The sequence below is a fragment of the Protomyctophum bolini genome (genome assembly GCF_963924005.1).
Source record: "Protomyctophum bolini genome assembly, chromosome: 24".
NCBI lineage: Eukaryota > Metazoa > Chordata > Actinopteri > Myctophiformes > Myctophidae > Protomyctophum > Protomyctophum bolini.
The window spans coordinates 633,141-654,285 of NC_137885.1; the positions used below are offsets into that span (position 1 = coordinate 633,141).

Here is a 21,145-nt window from a genome sequence, read left to right on the forward strand (position 1 = left end):
CGAGCACCCACAGCAACTTGTAGTGTGTCTGGTAAGTCGTTCTTGGTTCCACAACATGGTTTTGCTTGTCTGGCCATTCTTCCTGAAAATCTGTCCTTTCTATAGTCATCTGCATCAATGTTTGTGACATCAGAATGAAGCAGAGCTAACGTTTTTGCGTTGTGTTCATTGACCTCCTTATTAGTAGGAAATATGTGAAGTACATCATTTGGGCAAAGTGCTGGTTCGGTGATGGCTTGTGAAAGCAAATCTCTGTCTGGTTCAGACAAGGTATCTGACTTTAGTTTCACACGGATCCTGTTCAACGTCTCAGCATAAGCGATGTCATCCTTCTGACGCATGATCTCTGTCAATGTGATCATTTGAAATTGGTCGCGCCAAAGGTCTATCTGACATGATTCATAGACACAGAGAGGTTTAGCCTGTGAAATTGGTGGAAGCTGATGGAAGTCTCCAACAGCGAGTACTGACATTCCTCCAAAAGGGTTTTGACTTCCTTTGATTTGTTTTAGTCTGGCATCTACATAGGCAAAGAGAGTCTTTGAGACCATGGACACTTCATCAATGACAATAATTTCAGCATTTGAAAGCTCTGCTCGCACTTCATCCAGTTTGTTGCCAAGTCCTGGGAATGGAAGTTGAATGGATCTTGGTAGCTTAAAGATGGAATGCAAAGTTTTGCCTAAAATGTTGAAAGCTGCCGTACCAGTGAATGCGGTTAACAGAACAGTAGGCTGCGATATGTCAGTTTCCTCACGATTTCTCTCGAGTCTGGACAATATCTTGGATGCCTCTGAATAGATGCATTTGATTAGATGTGACTTCCCTGTTCCAGCGCCACCATTTATATACCAGAAAAATGGCTCTGAGGGTAGATTACAAACACGCTTCATGCACCAGTCTCTAACTGTGTAGAATATGCATGCTTGCTTCTGGTTCAGACCTTGATACATTTGGCGTAATACTACAGGGTCTATCTGAAAGGTTTGTATCATCGGTGCAGCTGTTGTAGCTTCAGACTCAACGCTATAGTCTGGGACATCTTCTTGTTCATGTTGGTCATCCAAATGTTGTGTTTCGCGTTCTGCGATACATTCCAACCTCACCAGTTCAGATTCAGGAGCCAGATTACACCATTCATCTTGCATGGGCCCGTTCTGCTCATATTCGTCGATGGCACTCTGGATCTCTTCACTGTGTTTTTCATATTTATATTTGTTTTCCTTGACAATGATAAATACTGGCTGGAGTTGGTTTGAACCAGGTAGCTGAACACAGGCGCTATGCAAGAAGGACTGGTATGTTTGAAAGTTGTCACTTTTCAGCTGCGACTCTGAGCGGTGTGGGAGGTACAGTTTGAGTAGTGTGCCAAAATATCCCTCAGGATTCTTTTCCTCTGAGACGTGGTAATATCTGATGATGGCAGGTTTCCCCTTTGTTCTTTTCTTCACAAATCCCATCTCATTAAGTAGAGGCACAACATCTTTAGCTGTGTATTTCTGCCTGCCATAGACAATATTGCAAGTGGAAGAAAAATCTGCCAAGCACATCACCTCAAAGTCTGGACGTTCAGGTCTAGCATGGTATTTTTCAATTAACCCCGTCATCCACACATCTTCTGAGTCTGGTATAGTGTTCTCCAAGCGTGATTGGGGATAACTCATTTTCAGTCTATTGTCATCTGTTGGTATGAAACGGATACTGCGTGAAGACCTCTTCATTTTTATACCACATACACGAGTTACACACTCCTGAGCGCTGACCTCTCTCATTTTGGTGTACGCCTGCATTACTTGCATCATTTCCCCACGTTCGTCTAGGTTGGCATTGTCTTGATTTGAGTTTTCAATCATTGTTTTGAGATACTGGCTCATCCCGTGCTCAGCTTTGGTGACGTAGGCTGTGATGTACATGATACACGAGTATGCATTCAGAATGTACTGGATATCAATATTGGCATCCCAGGCATCAAGAATATAAGGATTGTATGGGTTCACCATGCATTCCTTTGGATCACGTTTCAGTATAACCTTATTGGAGCTGGTCAGTGATTCGAGATATTTTGTATACTCTTCCATGCTTAAATTACATGCAGCCAGTAGCTGTGGTAAATCCAGAGATTCAGTTTGAGGGTCGTCAAGCAACTCAACCACTGGTTTAAGCTTCGTCTTAGCTGCACTGAACTGCTTAGGATCTGTAGGTCTCGTTATCATGGTCTCACTCGCAGGGGGTTTAGGAAATCCAAATCGGCAGCCAGGTTTGTTGTTTTTGCGACATGACTTGGAGTGATTTCTGCTGTGTGTCTGAAGCTCTTTAACCTTTCTGTATAGTTCTGGCTCAGTATTTGGGTCAGGCAACCGGGCTGTAACGTACTTGTCAATAAAATTGCACACAGTCTCATCAGAGTCCTCATCATACACAGGTGCACCCTCTATCCATAACAAACAGTGAACATGAGGTGACCCACGACTCTGATACTCTAAACGATACCAGTAATCTACAAGCTTGCCAAGCGGCTGCGCGGCACTCAGAAACAGTTTGAATAATTCATCAACACGTTTATCAAACATGCGCATTGTTGTAACCGGATTGCTTCGTAATATTTCACACTTTGTTGCCCAGTCAAGTTCTTCAAAATTAACCTGTTCACCTTGTTGTTTCTTAATTGCTTCAATCACCTGAGGCCATCTCATCTCTGCAGCAGAAGCAGTACCAAACCAAGTCGGTTTTCCTAATTGTCTGATGGTAGCAAACAGATCTCTGGTTGTTTTCTCCCAATAGGCAGGGGTTCCTCTCAGTGGCTGCATGAATCTGATTGCCTCTTTGTTTCGCACCAGTTTTTGAACCTCGTGTTTGTCTTGCAGCATCCTGGAGGTTATTTTGCGTCCATCTCGTGTCTTAGGCTTTCCTTTACGCAGTTGTATTGACATACTGGAAGTAGCCAAATGTATTTCTGTTACGAATTGTGAAAAGAACAAATAATTTGTATCTCTGGCAAAACGACTATCTACAGAGGTAAGCCTTGATTTAAAATAACTGCTGGGTGTTAACCTAATGGGTCTTGCATCATCAAATGTGTTTACACTAGTGGGAAATTGCACTGGGAATGCCATAGACTCAAGCTTAGGTGTTCTGAAAAAGTTGACCGGCTTATTACCTTCAGCAGGCGCAATACAGTAAATTCCTTCACTGAACGATAATAGCTGGTCTGCAATGTCAATTGGCTGTAGACAAGATTCGAGGACAATGCCACCAGTTGGCTGTTCACCCTCTTGTTCTGTATCGTTTGAGTGATCCTGTTGTTGATTGTCATTACGAGGCAGGATATCGATATGTTGTTCCTCACCAAGACTATCGTGTGGCTGATTCAGTGCATTTTGCTCACACCTGTCAATGTCCCTCAATGCATCATCATCATACTCATCATCTTCCATGATATCATCAATTTGATTGTCACCTTCTTCCTCGTCGTAAATTGTCGGGTCACACAATTCGGCCTCATCTCTGATAGTTATGTCCTTATACTCGGGGTGAATTTGTTTTAAAGTGTGCAATGCCTTTAAAATTTTAGACATAGTGACAGTCTGGAACAATTGATGTCCTTTGTAGTGCAATCGTCTCTTCAACTTTACTCTCATCACTTGAGAATCACTTCTAAGTCTGGGTAAAACATTGACAGTCGCCTCTACTTCAGATGGCACACATACTACATTACCGCATAGTGATCTCTGCTGGCCTTTGGGAAGAGGTATGATTTTAGCAAATGTTAGGTACTTGGATGAAATATGCCTCTCCAATATGTTAAGATCAGACAATTCAGGGGGGATTTCTACCAGCTCCAAATTATTAGCCATAGCAAGTGGTGGCATGTGCCCTCTCTTAAGATAGTCATGGCAGGTGGCACAGATCCATTCTTGCTTCCTCTCATTGGGTACTGTGCAATGTTGTGGTTCTCTGCATTCATCATTGCAAACATGAACATATTTTCCTGTCAAGCAAGCAGACACCACATCTGGATTTTTTACGTAGTCTGTCCTATTGCAGTGTTTTACTCGATCTGGAAACAATGCTCTATGGCATACTGTGCAGGCATTAGTGGGGCCATCTTTTATGCCTCTTCTAAAAGCAGATATGGCTTGTTGCATTGCAATGTTACGTTTTTGTGCACGTAGTGCATCTTCTTGTCTGTATTGTTGTATTATTTTCCGTGTGCAACGCATCTTATGAAAGAGCCTATATTCTGCTTCACTGTGATATCTTTTATAAAAATAAGCATTACATTTCTGTAAATGAAGCCGTCTGAAATCTGGGTCATTTTTGTATCTGTGTTGATTGATTCGTTTCATGATTTCGATATGTTTGAGTCTAAATTCATGATCATTTTTGTATCTGTGTTGATTGATTCGTTTCATGATTTCGATATGTTTGAGTCTAAATTCATGATCATTTTTGTATCTGTGTTGAATGTGTTGTTTCTTTCTGAGTCTAAATTCATGATCATTTTTGTATCTGTGCTGATTGATTTGTTTCGTTGTTTGCATCTGTTTTATTTTAAATTCAATATAATTTGCCAAATGTTTTTTCATATACAACTTTTTCCGTTCTCTATAAAATTCATATTTAGCATACAAAGTCCTTTCTTTCAAGCTTTTTGTTTTCTGTCTCTGTATTGTTTTTTGTTGCTTTGTTTCTTGTGTCTGTATTGTTTTTTGTTGCTTTATGGCAGTTTTTTGTAATGCAAGTGTTTCACCTCTCCTCTTAAATTTCCGTCTAGACTTTTTGGGCAATTTTGACATTTTTGCTATCTGCTCCTTGCTCATTGTGAATTTGAAAGATTGTTCAGTCACAAATTTACAGGAAGTCATACTTTGAGAGGCTTCAGTGTGAGTTAAGTTAGTGTGTGGGGTTTCAAAATCTGCACTTGATAATTGATTGCAAGTGACATTACAATGTTGATGATCAACAGCAGACGTTATGTCAACCTCCGGTTCAGTCATAGGTGATAATAAAGCACTGTCATCAGTACACTCAATATTGCTGGTGTGAAAATACTGTTCTGCAATCCCATCAGACATTTCTGACAATGAATGTTTAGCCTGCCTGTTTGTGCTGTAGACATCTGTGTTTGATGTTGTTGGAATTTCTATTCCAGAGTCTGCAATAGTAACATGACGGTTGTCACTGTGAAATCCTACAGGAATGAGTTCATACATGCATGTTGGTAACGTCTCAAACACCAGTTGGCACTCAATAATCCTCTTAATCATATCTTTCAACTTTGTGAATGTAAGCATTACAGCAGTGCCTAAGTGTTGATAATAATATTGACATGGTAATCCATCAGGACTTCTAGAGTGTGGGTCAAAGAAACCAAATTGTCCTGATCTGTTCCTGAACACAGCAATTACTAAACCACTCATTACCAGCAATGCATAGTTCACGTCTTTTAGCAAACAGCTAAGTCCTGCTTCTAGATTTAGGCACTTTTCTGCATAATGAGATGGAGGGTCTCCAAAGGTTCCATACTGGGAAAGATCATGATGCTTTGTTACATGGTAGTCATGGTCGCGGGCAGACACTTTGTCCGGTAGATCATCTATAGCTAGATGATCATGAGCAATTTTATTCTTTATTTTAGGTAAAGATGCACCATCTTCACCTTCGTGAGCTTGTAGATCGGCTGTTTTTCTGACTTTCGCATCTAACTGACGCTTGACCTCTGTGTACATGGTGTCGCCCTTTTGCAATACAAGGTCCAGGTTTGCTGCTGTAATGTGTTCTTCCTCATGAAGGAATGCCAGAAATGTTAGAGAACTACAGGCACACTGCTTATTCCTGGAAAAGACATGGTATTTAGTGCTGTTTTGACTATGAGATGCTGCAACACTTGTCTCATCAGAATGGCCTTTGTGTTGAATACGGTTAGATGTCCTTGGTACATGTTTAACTTTAGGCACATGTTTGACAGCATCAGTGGAAGACATCTTCTGTAATGGTGTTTTATTGCTGTGGGGTGCACATTGTATTTGTTGACCTGCTGTGACATTAACATGCTCTTTAACCCAGTGTGTTGTTGTTGGAATTTCTATTCCAGCTCGTGGTGACAGGTCGATGGAGTCGGCAATAGTAACATCACTGTTGACCAGGTTGTCACTGTGAAATCCTACAGGCATGAGTTCATACATGCATGTTGGTAACGTCTCAAACATCAGGTGGCACACAATAATCCTGTTAATCATATCTTTCAATGTTGTGAATGTAATCATTACAGCAGTGCCTAAGTGTTGAGTATCTTCATTATATGGTAATCCATCAGGCCTTCTAGAGTGTGGGTCAAAGAAACCAAATTTTCCTGATCTGTTCCTGAACACAGCAATTACTAAACCACTCATTACCAGCAATGCATAGTTCACCTCTGTTAACAAACAGCTAAGTCCTGCTTCTAGATCTAGGTACTCTTCTGCATAATTAGATGGAGGGTCTCCGAATGTACCGTACCGGCGAACATGCTGTGTTACGTGGTAGTCATGGTTGAAGGCAGAAACTTTTCCCGGCAGTTCATCTGTAGCTAGATGAGTATGAGCAATTTTATTCTTTGTAGGTAACTGTTCCCCTTCGTGAGCTTGTAGATCGGCTGTTTTTCTGACTTCTGCATCCAACTGCTGCTTGACCTCTGTGTACATGGTGTCGCCCTTTTGCAATACAAGGTCCAGGTTTTCTGCTGTAATGTGTTCTTTCTCATGAAGGAATGCCAGAAATGTTATAGAACTACAGGCACATTGCTTATTCCTGGAAAATGTACGGTATGTAATGCTGTTTTGACTATGGGATGCTGCAACACATGTCTCATCAGATTGGCCTTTGTGTTGAATACGGTTAGATGTTCTTGGTACATGTCTAACTTTAGACACCTGTTTGACAGCATCAGTGGAAGACATCTTCTGTAATGGTGTTTTACTGCTGTGGGGAGCACATTGTATTTGTTGACCTGCTGTCACGATTGTATCCTTAACACAGTATGTGATGTTGTCAGAAAAACGCTCCTTAAACTCCTGCTCACCCATGGGTCCTACACGCTTTTTAAGATAATGTGTCAAATTCTTAGATAAACAGTCTTTATGGCAATGCACTTTAGCATCCTTCTGCTCGCTCATAGGTGATACAGCACTGTCATCAATACACTTGCTTGTTTGATATTCTGTACAATGTCCTACAATCACATCAGACATTTCTGACGATGAATGTTTAGCCTGCCTGTTTGCATGGTGTGTGCTGTAGACATCTGTGTTTGATGTTGTTGGAATTTCTATTCCAGCTCGTGGTGACAGGTCAATGGAGTCGGCAATAGTGACATCACTGTTATCCACGTCGTCACTGTGAAATCCTACAGGCATGAGTTCATACATGCATGTTGGTAACGTCTTAAACAACAGTTGGCACTCAATAATCCTGTCAATCATATCTTTCAATGTTGTGAATGTAATCATTACAGCAGTGCCTAAGTGTTGAGTATCTTCATTATATGGTAATCCATCAGGCCTTCTAGAGTGTGGGTCAAAGAAACCAAATTTTCCTGATCTGTTCCTGAACACAGCAATTACTAAACCAGTCATTACCAGCAATGCATAGTTCACCTCTGTTAACAAACAGCTAAGTCCTGCTTCTAGATCTAGGTACTCTTCTGCATAATTAGATGGAGGATCTCCGAATGAACCGTACTGGGAAAGATCATGATGCATTGTTACATGGTAGTCATGGTCGCGGGCAGACACTTTGTCCGGTAGTTCATCTGTAGCTAGATGAGTATAATCAATTTTTTTCTTTGTTTTAGGTAACTGTCCCCCTTCGTGAGCTTGTAGATCGGCTGTTTTTTTTACTTTTGCATCTAACTGACACTTGACCTTTGTGTACATGCTGTCGCCCTTTTGCAATACAAGGTCCAGGTTTGCTGCTGTAATGTGTTCTTCCTCATGAAGGAATGCCAGAAATGTTAGAGAACTACAGGCACACTGCTTATTCCTGGAAAATACATCGTATTTAGTGCTGTTTTGACTATGGGATGCTTTAACTCTCGTCTCGTCAGATTGGCCTTTGTGTTGAATATGAGATGTCCCCGACAGATGTCCAACTTCACTGTGACTAACCTGTTTTACAGCATCAGTGTAGTACATCGGTTTCACATCATTGCAGCTGTGGGGAACATGCATTTGTTGACCTGGTATCACATCGTCAGATAATTTCAACTTGGACCAGTGTTGTTTTTTAGCTTGACTTTTTTTCCCTTTCCTCGGCATGGTAACGTTTTGTTCTTGTAGGCTATTTGTCACACTGGTAAACCTTAAATATTGCGTATAAGTTTGTGCTTTGCAATGTTTTTATGGTAACTTAATAGGGACTACGATATTCACAAATATCTTCAGAGAATGTAGTGATTGATACAGTAGGCTATAGTTCACTATGAACTTGTTCTATAGACACCCAGAAAATTATGAAACAATTGTTAATATAGGACCAGACGTCAACTGTAGTTTCACAGAATTCTACGTAATATACCAGATGTGAGCTACTGAAAACCACAATGCAATCTCAATCACTGAGGGACATTCACTATAGTACCAAACAGAAGCAAGTGATTTGTGTCACGTCCACTTACAGGCAATGTTATATAACCAGTGACCACAAATATGAACAGGAAAATAAGATAACAGGAATTGATTAGTGCAGCAGACAAAATTTAATCGGTGTACCTATAAGGTAACTATAAGTATATGCAGTTCAAATATAGATATGAAACACTACTTTTGTAGATTTAGTATTTGATCAAAGATTTGATTAAACTATGTATGCATAAACTGTACTAAGGAATGTGGAAATTATACCGTTTAGTTTTGAACCAATGAAATGATGTACAATTTTAACACAAGCAATAACCTTCAAGTAGTACTGAATAGTCAGATTAGTAATTCAATATTCAGTGGATATAGGCTAAATATATTGATGAATTATGTCAAATATATATTTTTAATGTATACACTCTTTAAATATAGCAGTTACTTCAGTTGATGGGACACTGTTCAATAGAATGCACTCTGGATTAGTACAAAGTGTTCCTGTCGGAGTTGCAAATAGGTTAATTATCACAAACAGAACTCTAAACAAGCCTATCAAACTACCATATATTTTGTTTTTATTTAGTATATTTTATTATAAAGAACCTGAACAATGACCGGAGCGTGGTCTTGCTAGGAGTACAGACTACTAATGTTAAAGAGTATTTAATTCTGAACAGATTGTGAAATGTGAGTGCTTTGATGATCGTGATCCAGTATCCAGTACGTAGTCCAGTCCTGGTTCAGTATGTAGAGTGCAGACACCAAGCTGATGAGTTGAGGCTGAGTTCGTATCCGGATAGTTGGCCAGTTTGTATATCAACGTATATCAGTTTGTATATCAATGTCAACATCAAGGATTGGTATATAAGGATTGGTATATCAAGGTTTGTATATCAAGGGTTGTATATCAAGGGTTGTATATCAAGAGTTGTATATCAAGGGTTGTATATCAAGAGTTGTATATCAAGAGTTGTATATCAAGGGTTGTATATCAAGAGTTGTAAATCAAGGTTTGTATATCAAGGGTTGTATAATTTATCAAGAGTTGTATCAAGGTTTGTATGAGGTATGACCAGAGCAAGTCTCAAGAGTTGCTCCCAACTCTGAGACTTCTCCGAGCGAGAGAGAGAAAGGGTAGAGACAAAAGACAGAGGCAGAGAGATAGCAGGGTTTGGGGTGTTGGGTTAAGAGGAAAAACAGGATCCACTGGAACCCAGGGTTCACTGCACAAGGTTTACCTGAAAGAAATAATATTCATAGTCACGTTTATACAAGTATATCAGTAACATAAATGCATAAGCAAGATAGTAGAAAAAACTTGTAGGTCTGCTATTTTTGAAAAACAAACTACTGACATTTTTTAGAATCTGATCTCAGGTCAGAATGGGTTAATCAGACCAGTGTGTGTCCAGTGGAAACCTCGTATGAATCTGATCTCAGGTCAGAATGGGTTAAAGGCCTATTCATAGTGTGGATTTTCGGTGGCGAGGTGACCACTGGAGCTGAAATAGCGTGGAGCGGTGGCGAGTAAAAACAGAGAGTAGGGCTGAGGTGGTGGCCGTGGTAGGCTCTTCACCGCAGCTCAGTGACGTCATGTTGTAGTTCGGTGGTCACCTAACCACTGAAAGTCCATACTAGGAATAACACCTTTGTGTGTCAAAATGGTGTGTGTGACATCACTTCTTGCACCTATATTCAACTTGAATACAAATATTGTGTAAAAACATTATCAGTGTTGATAACTAATACTTACTCAAGTGTAGCACAACAGCAACCAGCTACGTCTGCAGAATGAAAAGGAGAAAATCAGCAATTACTTAATTGTTCAAAGAATATTTTTATTTTGTTGAGATCTGGCACCAGATTCTACAATATGTCTTCCAAAACCTTATCAGTGGTTCTCAAACCATTTCATGTCAAGGAAGGACCCCGAGAATTATCTGTATTTTGCCACAGACCCCATCTGAAAATATGTTGTAGCAGGGACCCCCCCAGAAGCAAAGATTTGAGTTAAAGAAAACAAGCTACAAGCTCGTAGCGCAGCACTCAGAGCATGTAGATCTGCCATTTTTCAGGTAAAGTTTATAGTCATGGTTAAAAGCTATAGGGTGACACAGATGTATCCTCAGGTCTAATTGGGTTAATAGACCATTTACAATCATTTCCTGGTAAAGGAGTAAAGTCCAATGCACACTGCTGCATATTTATAACTAAATGGCTTACATTGTAACAGCTTGCATTCAATCAGTCTGCTCCAATTTAAACACTTCACAGTTTCAACCTATCGTTCAATTGGCCATCACTAACACATTGCTATCCTCTGCGACAAAGTGGGTAGGCAGGAATGGTGTCATCTTATGAGTATTAGTGATGACCACTTAAAGCTAGGTTGACAGTTGGTCATTTAAAGCAGTGGTTCTCAAAGTGGGGTCTGGGTTTTGGAAACCCCCAGGGTTCCTTGAGGGGGTTCCCAGCAAAAAGAGTTAATGTAGCATCTAAATCAATGCAAGCACTTCAACATACTTTGGCCATTTGAAAATAGCAAATGAGCATGCAGTTCTGTTTAAAAAGAAAAATGTGTTCCTGGCACATATTTTCATACTTTTTTTGGGGCCCTTGAAATCAAAAGACCTTATTACTTAATATCCTAAAATACTAAAACGTCAACCACATTAAATCAGTAAGGCACTGATTTCACATTTACACGGGAACCCCTTTTGGTGTTAGCACTATGTTATGCTTTAGCTATTTAAAAATAGCAGATCTACAAGCTCATAGCGCGCGCTACGAGCTTGTAGGTCTGCTATTTTTTTTTAATCGAAGAACGACTGACAGAAACATAGCTTTTTCAGAAAATTCATTTTCAAACAGACATTTTGTAGAATTTGATCTCAGGTCAGAATGGGTTAAATATGGTTTGTATTCAATCCACTGGGAGAAAAAAGTATTGCACCTGTACTACCTGCATGATGCATGTGAATCAAACCTGTAAACCTCAGTAGATTTGTGATCAGCTGGTAAATAGCATAGCTCTGTACATTTTGACATGAGGTGTTGCGGTAACACAAAATGCACCATTTATCTACACCTCATATGTCAAAACACGTTACCAACAAGAATCTGTATGATGGAATACCAAGGGTGTGCGAGACAATAGCAGCGAGGAGAATGAGACTAGCAGGACACAGACACCCAAGCTCAAAATCTTGGCCACTTGTTCACTCACAGTAGCATGGCGGCATCACCGTGAAATGAATTGGTGACCTGCTGAAATAGGTGACAATCGTGTAGACATCATATAACGTCAGTGTCCGAACATAAATCATTGCCGTTTGTTTGAGTGCGAGTGTGTTGAGTGTGAGTGAACAAGTGGCTGAGATTTTGGGCATTGGGATTTGGCATTAGAGCTGTCAGCCAGCATGTTAGTATAAGGATGTCCCACATTAACTTATGTGGACATACTCAAGAACAAGGCAGGAGCACAAAGCACCAATGAGCTGGCCAGATCTATGGAGAACCAGGATGACTGGTCTGGGACGACCTAGAGGTGTTGTGAGCTGAAAATCAGACCTGCAAGCTCACATTCTGGCCATAGCTTAGTGAGTAGAGGCCACCGGGTAAATTGAACGTCAACCGTTCACATCCCACATTGTGAGCTTGTAGATTTAATTTCAGTGATTGACGATGCATACATCTGGGTTAAATCGTGAGGATTGTACAGTCCAATACAGTTTAGCGTTCAGTGATTCTCAACCTTTTTAACTTCATGGAACCCCCAGTTTGATATGCATTATGCCACAGAGCCCCATTTGATCCAAATTTATCTATATCTCTGGGATCCCAATCTTCACTGTAAAATGCTGTGTCAATGTATCGCCCTGTGTGAAGTGTGGAAGAGAATGCAAATCCCATATAGGTCTATTCACCCACACCCGACACTTCACCAGAAGCAGAAAACCATAGACAAAAGGTAGACGCATCTTCCGGCTCTGAATCTCGAGGGAGGCGATATTGGTAAGCTTTCCCCGAGATTCCAGTGATGTTTGGTAGGCCATTCATGGCCATTTATCTGCAAACATTAAGCTGATACATTTAATACTTACTCAGAAGGTAGGGTGGTGTCGTTTGATCTGCAGATTGAAGGAGATAGAAGAAATTGATCAGTTTGTAGTTGCTATACATGCAGAATTTGTATTTGTTCATTTCCATTCTTTTCTTTTTTAACCCATTGTGGGCGGGAACTTTTGGTGTTGGCATTATGTTATGCTTTAGCTATTGAAAAATAGCAGATCTACAAGCTCATAGTGTGCCACCGAGTGGCGCGCTACAAGCTTGTAGGTAGGTCTGCTATATTTTTTAAACCGAAGAACCACTGACATAGAAACAGCTTTTTCAGAAAACTGTCAAGATGTGGAAGACATTTATAGAATCTGATCTCAGGTCAAAATGGTTTAATAAGAATTTGAAGGTCTTCAAAAACCATAGGTTAGGTTCAGCAACATTTTCTGTTCATTACCTGCATGATCAATGCATAGAACTCTCAGTAATATACCTCAGTAATTGTTTTGTGGCATCAGCTGGTAAACAGCACAGCTCTGTACAATTTAACTGATATTTCAGCATATGAGGTGTTGCATGCCGAATAAGGCTTATCTACAAGCACAGTGTGTTGCAAGCTTGTAGATCTGCTATTTTTTTTTTTTTTAAGTAAATTTTATTTAAAGAGTATGACATGTAATTTTCACAGACAGAGAATATGACTCTTCGTTTTTTTACATTTTCTCCCACAACTCCTTTCCCAGTCGTCCCCACCCACCCACCATCTTTCCCCACGAGGCCAGACATACAAACAACATATAAACACAGGTATAAAACCAATAGGTTGAGTACAAAACAATACACACTACATACAGTATATACACAGGTATAAAACCAATAGGTAGACAAGATACTAAAATACAAAGAAAGGGATCATATGGTTATGATTAATAAACAACTTCAATGGGGGGTAAAATTAAGGGTAATAATAAAGATCTGCTATTTTTGTCATACAATACTAATAAGGGACAGCAGAGGGGCACAGCGTTCTACAGGGAGGGAGGAATAATGTGATCACATTCTTGCTGCAGTCAAGTGAGTGGACTCCAGCAAATCCCAGTAACTAATAGTAATAGCCACCATGGACGGGCAACAGCTTCATGTCCATGTCTCACAGCACACGCATGCTAAAATGACTCCACATTTTAACTCACTATTTCTCATTGAAAACAATGCTGAGCCTGAAACTGAACTCAACCGGATTGAACCATTTCCATGTCTGTTATGCAAAACATCCACTAGATGGCTCTGTGGCTTCACACACCATGATATACAAGTCAGACAGCTAAATCACTCTATGTGGGCTCTGTTTTGCCAGAGTTTCAACGGTGAAATTGTTTTTTGGGAGATGCTCACCTTACTTTGTTATACCAATATGTCTGATAAAAAATAAAAAATAAAGGCTGAAATCTTAAATGACAGAATCTGAAACAAATCATTCATTTTATCTGCATGATGGATAAATAGAACTCTTATACCACCGTAATTGTTTTGTGCCATCAGCTGGCAAACGGCAGTTCTGTACACCGGGTGGTACACAGGACCAGTGATTTCCAACATTTTTTGCTTTGAGGAACCCCCAGTTTGATATGCATTTACGCCACATAATGCCCAATTTGATACAATTACTTTAAGCAAATAATCAGTTATTTGTTTTCAATATTAAGTAAAAAAAACAAGCTCACAACTTGCCATCATGCAAGCTTGTAGATCGGCTATTTTTGAATGGCCAGAGTATAAAAGACTTTAGTAATAATAATGTATATCGGCAAAGTAAAATTGTTAATTACCTTCATGGTGTCATGTTTTTGTTCATTAAATGAATGATTGTTTCAGTTTATAAGAATACACATGTTCTTACTTGTAAAATGAGTAGTCACCAGGAGTGACGGAGGGTCGCCGGGAGGGAGGTGGGGGAGTGGGAGGAGATAGAGGAGAAAATAGGTTAAGATAGGAATAGGTTAAGATACTCAGTTCTCAAAACCATTAGCCATAACATTGTTTACATCATACAAGAGATCTAATATCTCTAAATATTATGATGAATTGAACATGGTGGAGCATTACAAGTGTAATGCTTTATGGTATATTCCACAGTTAATACTTTTATATTGAGTTGTGCTTGAAATGTACTGTAATTTTGCAAACTGTTAATAATACTGATTAACGGTGTAATAAATTCATAGAACTGACTACTAACAATGTAAACATTACAACAATTAAACTCAAACGGACACACAGCACCGGCACGCTCTAAATGCAACATGCATGATTTAACGATAGCTTGATTGTTACTTCGCAAATTATAGCTCAAACTATGATAGCCTAGTTGGCTAGCTCAATATAGAGTTGTGAGTCTGACATTACAACAATTTCACTGTTCCGCCCCGATTTAGAATGACTGAACGTCATAACAGTAACAGTTTTATTTGCTTTATCTTTTAAACAAACTGCCTACGTGAGTACGTGTGTTGCCGCTCGAGCCTCGTTGCACGCTATCCTTAGCCATTAGCTTATTGTTAGTACATAAGTTAGCCTGGCCAACATAGCCTGATAGCATGACTAAAACGTAAATAAACGAACACATAAAGACACATACTGGTGCCGGGTGCTGAGTAATAAACTGGGTTAAACGCAATTTGTCCATTTAGGTATTACATTGTACTACTCCATCTATTTAAAGTGACCATAGCGATTAGCGACCATTTACCTTGAGTTCACAAGAGGAAGTGATGTAATCCGCGGTGTCGCAGATACGGGCATCCGCCCAAAACGCCGTGCCTTTCATACATTGTCAAGATAAAATAAATAAATGGACAGTTGAACGTTATCTGGATTCAATATATATAATTACAATTGTTTTATGAAGACAGAAAAGTACTCACGTTTTGTAAATAATCCAAAATGAAGTTAATGAAACATTCTGTTCCAGTAAAAAGTCCAGAATTCAAAATATACTAAAAGCACAAGTGTTGGTATCAAACTAGAAAGAAAGTACTCTTTGTGCAGAATGTGTAATAATTACACATTCTGCATCGAGTACAATAATATGTACTATAGAATATATTTTAAATAGCAGATTGATTTATTAACAGTTTGCAGAATTACTGTACATATCTGTCTATTCACTGTATATATATTTTTTTCCCTTTTCGCTTCCTATATTTTAACTACATAGAAGTGTATTTGTTTGTCTCTAAATGTTTTGATGAATTGAACAATGTGGACCCTGTTGTAAACAAGTGTGAGGCTTAATTGGTCGTCCACTCACAGTTAACAGTCTTTGTATTGAGTTTGTGCTTGAAATGTACTGTAATTCTGCAAACTGTTAATAAAGATTTCAATCAATCAATATCAATACAAAAACTGTTAGCTGTGAGTGGACGACACCTTAAGCATTACTTGTTTACAAGAGGGCCCACCATTTTCAATTCATCAAAACAAGGGACGTACGAATATACATAGGCCTATAAGCTAGTCTATTTTCAAATGACCAAAATGTATAGTCTACTGCTGAAGCGGTTAATGTTTTGTAATATATATATATACATATACAAGTACGAACATGTTTGTACCAAAAGCTTTACACCAAATATATATATTTTTTAAAATCCTACAAACTAACTATAGTAGACTAAATAAAGCTGTCAAAGAAATGTTGTTGGGTAAAAATACAATATTTGGATCTGAGACTGTAGTGGAGTTAAGTAGCCTCCTTAAGTGAAGTACAAATACCTCAAAATTAAGCAGCCTACAGTACTTACGTAAATGTACAGATTCACTGCACCATTCTGCCATTATTGAAAATCTGTTTTCAATTTTCTCGCACATGCACGCATCAAAAACAATAGCCTACCAATTAAGATCAGCCCGAGTAATATTCTTATTAAGTGACACGTGACCATTGATTTGATTTGAGAATATAAATTCAGTGGTAACGCTCTTGTATTTAAGTACATTTATCTATTACAGATTGTACATTACCTGTTAAACCGTGAGGCATTGATAGACTATAACGTGTACATAAACTTCAGATTAACAGTTCAAATTACATAGCATTCCGAATATTGATGCATTGCTGCCTCCTGCTGGACATTTTATCCACAAGCAGCGCTAGTACTTGACAACGGTTTTAACCAAGTGCATATTGAACATCAAATTTTGAAGTCTATCAAATGAATTGCAGATTCATAATTTGATGATTTGCCATTTCGCTCTAGCTTGTGGAGCTGACAACTAATTTCACCCACTTCTTTACATTTGTAAACCTGATATGCTTCCATTTAAGATCATAATTATGTGATCTAACACCATTTTGTTTTCAAGTGACAAATCTGCACAGCATGCTGAACATACAAATATTTCTAGTCCCTCTTATCAGGGTTTCACTGCAACACCATTTTTTACTTATTTGAATAGCCTTCAATGTCTTTGATCCAGCGAAATGGCTCAGGTGATACATTCAGTCTAGGGGCACTACCACATACATATTGATAAAAAATATACACACAAAAGTTGGTCACTATCAAAGTGAGTGAGACAACCACAGTGGATAGCTGGCTAACACCTGCTCCAATATAAACCATACAAATATGCAGTATGAATAAAATAAACATACAACACATTCTCATTTCTGTCACATAGGCCTACATGGAATCTGTGTGCAAACATGTAGTGGAAAAAATAACAGATCAGTTTTATAATTAGTACTTGTCTTTCAATGTTCACTTTCAACTCTGTGAAATAGTTAGTATACTGAGAATATATAGTTAAACTGTCCCTTTACGATCTTTGTTGGGTACATGATTAGGGCCGATTCATACTCCTATTTTAGAGCCGAATAAAAGTCAGTTCGGCGCTGTAGAGCCTACAATGTGACGTCATTTGAGGTTCGGGTACCGTCCTAAAGTCAGCTCTTCTGTGCTAATGAACATTTCTGACGAGCCGAAATCATTTCGGCACTACAGCTCTGAAACAGCAGTAAAATAGGAGTATGAATCAGCCCTTAGTTTATACTTTTAAGGGGGCGCATTATGCTGTGGCACAAAGTTATCCTGTCACCATGGCAGATGAGCAAGTGGGAAAAACCCTACAGAACACAAATTATACAACCATCAAGGACTGTCAATACAATAATGTTTTTGTGTAATTATATTGCCTAGATTTGAATATCCTATATAAAATACATGTTCTCTAGGCTTACTCATCTGAACCCTAATCACAAATATCATGTTTGTACACCAGTGAAAGAGATGACCCTGTGAGTATGTATACATGTCGGACAGAAACCCTGTAAAGATCAAAAGATGTGACACAATTTCAGCTTGAAGATGAGGTATTTTTTCACCATCTTCATGGAATGTAAACTCTTCTTCAGCTCTTGCAACAGCTCCTCTTTTACACTTCTCCTTCACCCGTTTACATTTCTCTCCATCTCAGCCTGGGCTCCTGTCACTGCCTTGCTCACCGCCTGCCTCTTCTCCATCTCTGAACGCAGCTGTGGCAGACAGAGACACACACATTTGTATTTACTCTACATGTGTTGTGAGGACAAGATATTAGGATGGCATTGAAAATAAAGCTGGCGTTGGCTATTGAGAAAAAGCAGATATACAAGCTCACAGCGTGTTACTCTGTGCCACGCTGCAAGCGTGTACATCTGCTATTTTTGAACATTTTGGTCTGCGTCGAGACGACAGCTTCTCAGGCTGCTGTATTGGGGCATGAGGAGACGGGGCTCTCCTGGCTGAGGATCACTGCTTCCATCTCAGGCCCTGGATCCTTGGTGTGATGGAAACACAAGAGAAATTTAGTGGAAATTTGCTCCATGTATGTGCGCATGTCAACATACGTAGTTTCCACATTAACACAATCGGCACTGGGATTTCTTTCAAAATAGAAGCTAGGGGTGCCGGGAAGATATGGCCGCTTTTACTCTGTAAGCACCCCCCACCCCATTCCAGACATATTTTTGCTTGCTTACCTCACTAAGATTACGATAAAGTCGCTGATGATCACTCGCTTCATGTTTTCATTTTCAACGTGAGGCATGTTGAATTCAGAAATTAAGAGTTTTTTCTTTGTGAGAGGTAAACATTATCTATTGATTGATTGATACTTTATTAACAGCCTTTTGGCCACCCATAGGCTTGTTTCCATTGTGGTCTTCTGTATAATATCGGAATCGGTCAGAATCTGTATCTGCAGATATATAATCAGATGGGATATCGGTCATAATTTCATAATGTGCACACCTAGAAATTAATTTAATGGAAGATAATCAAGCATTGTGCACATGTGTTAATTAGAATAGATGTTCTATACTTAGTCTATATTTGTATGTGATGTGTAAGTATAGCAAAACTGTGTACATTATACCCACACAAATACATTTCTAAACTCAGTTATATTTACGCTAGTGTTTGGCATTATACACTAGTCACTAGTATGTCTATTAGCAAGTGTATATCGGAGAACATAATGATCATGATGTTCATGTAATGTATCGTTTACTGTGATGGCTACAACATAACTGTATGATAAATTAATGCTAATAATACTACCAATATTATAGATTCATAGCTCACCATATGGTCACGAATGTTTCAATTGTGCTCGGGCAGGTATTAGCAAACGTGAGCACTTTATATTTGAACTATGAACGTTTATGCAGACTTTGTCATTCAAGTTCCACCATGACAGATAAACCAACCACAGCTAATATAGCTTACTGAATGAGATGCGGATGAGAAACGTAACATAACATCAGATTATAACTAAGGATCCGTGGTAATGATTCATGATCCAATAAGCTACTTTATCACATAAACACGTGCATTTAGATTTTACCAATTGACATAGATTGTATCGTATTTATAGTTGAAACGTTAACCTGGCGTTAGCTAGCCAGCATTAGCATTAGCGCTAGTGTGACTTTAGTCTAACACAACTACATAAATCAACATTTGACGAGAGCTACGGACCACGTTAAATCATTGTATTTACCCATAATGTCACACATCTATTGATTATTCTTACCATAAGCTTGTCAAGGATTTCATCCAACACCCACATGCAGTTGACCCATTACCACGGGTGTCCAACTCTTAGAGGTCCAACTGTCCAATATTAGTTGTTGTGCATAGCTCAGGCATAGCTATGGCAAATCAGTATCACTATTCACTTCCGGTTCAAGGTTAAAATAATTCTATAGGAAGGTTACCTATTTTCATTGATGCATATATCAAAGTATTACAACTATTTTAACCTGAAATACAGAATAGCAGAAATCTAAATCTAAATAATAAAGGTTTACATTGAGCATCAACTTTCTAACCGTTTATATGACTTTTTTTTTGCATAGTACTGTATATTTGTATATATTTGTCATTAAATGTCCCATGAACTGAATAGGAAGGACTCCAATATATAACCAATTAAGCCATAGCCCTTTCGTGGGTTTTAAATCCTCTTAGCAGACCTTGTATTGAACTCTATTTAGTGTACTTTTTTCGGCCAACTGGTAATGAAGTTATAATAAAGTAGGCATATTCAATAAATCAAGCAATGACATTCATTGTCTGTATTATGTTATTAAAACAGTGAAAGAGTTGGTCTTTCCCCCCTGAAACAATGTGTGAGTCTTGGTTGGGATAAAGAAAGCAAGTATTATTTAAGTAGTATTAAATTTATTTCGTGAACAAGAAATAATGAATGGATGAATGAACATACAATAGGCCTAATAATAAAATAATAATAATAAAACAATAAAAAGCAAATCTTTTGCACGTTTTTTTTTGCCTATATGACCCCGTGCGGGGGAGAGGGTAGGCCTACGGTGCCCCAAAATAGGAGAGGAAAACACTGTCTTAATGCTCCTAGACGACAACAGCGTCGTCAACATTTCCCTGGCCAAAAAAAAAAGAAAAAAAAAAAATTAGTTTTGAAAACAAGGAAGCTGCTCCTGGTCCTCTTCCTCCTCCTCGACCAGGGCGATGTTGACGTTCCCTTGGTCAAAGGTGAACGTAGCCCTTCGGGGGAATTCCACTTCAGGGGGGAAAATGTCTCGAAATTTTGCCAGGGAAATGTTGACGACACTGTTGTCGTCTAGGAGCAGCTCCATCCCCTCGTCGATCTCCATCACTCCGAGGACCACCCCTTCCCTGCACTCCACCGCATTCTGTAGAAATCAAACAAATTTGTTTTCAGTCATTATATCCTATGCATATAGGGCCTTTCACTGTGTCTATCCCAATGTTGGAGCTGCAATGATAGATCGAGGGATTATCGAGCGGGGGAAATGCAATATATATATATTGGTTTGGTTAGCTCTTTTTTTGTGTTTGGGTTGAAGTGTTTCACAGCCTGTAGTGTACATACGATAGATAGGCTATTATTATGTTCAAATCTAGACAATATAATAACACTAACATCAT

The 21,145-nt window shown here is 39.0% G+C and overlaps 1 long non-coding RNA gene across 4 annotated transcripts in view; it reads right to left on the bottom strand.

Annotated features, from left to right (window-relative positions):
* LOC308311536 overlaps window positions 1–19,867 on the bottom strand; it is a 52,579-nt gene extending 32,712 nt beyond the window's left edge. Inside the window, exons 1-5 of one of the 4 annotated variants that reach the window (XR_013963675.1) lie at window positions 19,749–19,867; window positions 18,333–18,491; window positions 18,058–18,207; window positions 10,366–10,390; window positions 9,710–9,850 (exon numbers count right to left, since the gene is read on the bottom strand). This is a non-coding gene — a long non-coding RNA (uncharacterized lncRNA). Of the gene's footprint in view, window positions 1–9,709; window positions 9,851–10,365; window positions 10,397–12,715; window positions 12,743–14,571; window positions 15,409–18,057; window positions 18,492–19,748 lie in introns of those variants that run through there. The other 3 variants (XR_013963676.1, XR_013963677.1, XR_013963672.1) reach the window with 3 other exon arrangements.
* Between the last annotated feature and the right edge of the window lie 1,278 nt (window positions 19,868–21,145).